Source organism: Aplysia californica, unplaced genomic scaffold (assembly GCF_000002075.1).
Source record: "Aplysia californica isolate F4 #8 unplaced genomic scaffold, AplCal3.0 scaffold00396, whole genome shotgun sequence".
In the NCBI taxonomy this organism is placed as follows: domain Eukaryota; kingdom Metazoa; phylum Mollusca; class Gastropoda; order Aplysiida; family Aplysiidae; genus Aplysia; species Aplysia californica.
In genome coordinates, this window is record NW_004797666.1 from 286,946 (window position 1) to 289,445 (window position 2,500).

At 42.3% G+C, this 2,500-nt stretch overlaps 1 protein-coding gene across 1 annotated transcript in view; it reads right to left on the reverse strand.

Annotated features, from left to right (window-relative positions):
- Positions 1-2,155, reverse strand: part of LOC101862431 — a 59,401-nt gene extending 57,246 nt beyond the window's left edge. Inside the window, exon 1 of the mRNA XM_035971210.1 lies at positions 1,785-2,155. The gene's annotated coding sequence lies outside the window, so the exon portion shown is untranslated. The remainder of the gene's footprint in view (positions 1-1,784) is intronic.
- Between the last annotated feature and the right edge of the window lie 345 nt (positions 2,156-2,500).

The following is a 2,500-nucleotide window of genomic DNA, read 5'->3' on the forward strand; positions in this document are numbered from 1 at the left end:
GGGGGGGGTGGCTGCGCTGTCTGTGACTCTAGCTAATGTTGTTGAACGTCTCTGGATAGCTTTGGTTGTTACACCGACAGCAAAGTGTGAGATTTTTAGGTGCTAGTGTGCTTGTCTGACATTACAATTACCCGGGTTCCCATTCAGCTTCATGACTATCAAACTCTGACGTCCATGTGATATTGATCAAGACATCTGCCTACCTCGAAAATGGCTGTATTGTACGCGGTTCAGTTGCGGATACTTGGTCTATCATTTTGCTACTTTGGATATGTTACTGGGTAGAAGCGAAGCGTTTTTGCACTACTCGCTCTATATTTTCCTCGAACCTGTTCATGCATCTGATGTCTTACTTTTGCCCCGGGCTTTTCTGGTCAAAATTATGTCTATTCCGACTGGTTTTGTTTCCTCCCTGAATACTTTCCCTCTCAGCCCTGTGACAAGGGAACAAGTGCTTTATATTCTACAAGACGTTCATTGTCAAGCTTAGTGCTATGTTGAATCTATAATATTTTGCTTTGTTTTTGTGTAATAGTTGTTTTGGTAAGTGTTTTGCGGCGTTTGCAACTGCATAAGGTCATATGAGGGCGTGGAACACGTGAAACATCAGTTTGGTGGGAATTAATTTTGAATTTTGCCTGGATGGCAGGCGAAACCTACTCTTGTCAATTTTGGACCACCAAAGGATTGTTGACGGGTGCAACTTGCACAGGGGACCTCGGAGACCTTTTGCCCTTATCCGAGATGGCTTGGTGTTAAAACTTACCTACCCTAAGATCAGGGGTGAGGCTGAATAACAACAGTTAAAATGAACCCAGGAGTAGCTGTACGAAGGCTGCAGAAAGAGTCAAAAGAGCCCAGAGGACGGGCAAAGGGAGATGGGTGTGGGGGCAGAAAGTGGAGGCAAAAGCAGACGACAGAACATGGTTAGACGGCAGGAAAGGAGGTCAAAGGAGAACATTTCAGGGAAAGACATTTCAAGTCGCTGTCAGGATTCTAACCCGGGGCTTATTGAATGAGAGACTAACATCGTAGCCTCTAAACCACGAGAACTCCCTTTTTGGTGTAAATCACTTTGGACTCACCGAATTGCTGTCGCCAAAACAGAAGCAACTTCAAAATAAAACAGAAATTTTACAGAACACGGGCATCAAGCGTAATAGTTTTGGGCTCAAAGAGAAAATTTTCTCACCGGCCTTGACAGCTGTGAAAAAACTCCCAAATGTCGGAAATTAGAGTTAGTTCAAAATAGCACTCAGCTCTCGCAGTATGTTACGTTGCGTGGTGACATTCACGGTTAAAATCAAGTTCTGTCCTTTTTTCACTCGAAACTAGGATTTTAAAAGTGCCAAAATACTTTGAATTACATTGTGTTATATCTTAAATAGAGGCGTTGGTCACTGCATGTGTGACGAAAAGGTTAGACTCTTTGCCATATATATAACACAGACACATGAGAATGGCTCCATACGGGGAGGTGCAGTATTATTTTATTAAGTGTCTCAATTGTTACCCTTGGATACTGTTTCCCATTGGGCCAGATTACTATTTTTGACGGACACATTCGACACCATGCACTTCTAAAATTGTTAATTGTTTCGCTGTGTTTGCAGAAACATTTGCAATAATTTACATTTACAGCCTGATACCGTTTGCGTCCTTTCTTTCTTTTCTTCTGATTTAGAATTGTTTAAAAAATATATTTGAATATCAAATTTGTTTTAAGATTTACATAACCTCCGAATGAGAAAGACGCTATTTAAAAGTCATAACATTTTACTCACGTTCCTTGCGTCGATGTCCCTTCAAAGCGTTTTTTTTAGAAAGATAGACTTGCCACGCCGTGCGTTGTCACCGTTGTAAAGCTGCTGTTCTGTCATGGTTTTCCCTGGGCCGCTCCGCGTTCCTGCTGCTTTTGTGTTTCGGAATTTGCTCGTCATTTCGTCTGAGAAAGCAACTTCCAATCTGCGAACTGTTGACGCTGGATTCGTTGATTTATACTGCAGATTACGTCCAGATTTTGTGTACCTTTTCCTTTTCGCTGGAGACACCAGCATTTGGGAATAATGTACGGATCGCCAGATGGGCCAAGATTTCTGCTTTTGATATGAACATCTACAATGTCGGGATAGAGATATTGTCCATGTCATTGTAGTATTGTTCTATCTGTCAGACTGTCTAACTGACTGTCTGTCTGTCTGTCCGTCCGTCTGTTCATGCTCCTTTTCAGACTGTCTAACTGACTGTCTGTCTGTCCGTCCGTCCGTTCATGTTCCTTTGGAATTCCCTTATGTTTTTAAAGAGGGGTAAAGTATCCAGGAGTGTTTAGGTGCATAAGTATTCCACGGTGGTTTGCACACTTAATTAGATTCACTTCTATTATTGTCCTTTTTATGTTCCTAAAGAAATGTGGCTGGTGCAGTGACTTTGCCACAACTCCTAATGCTCAGCAGATTTCTGTCTGTGAATTGTAACACCGCGTTGCTGACCACTGCAAGGC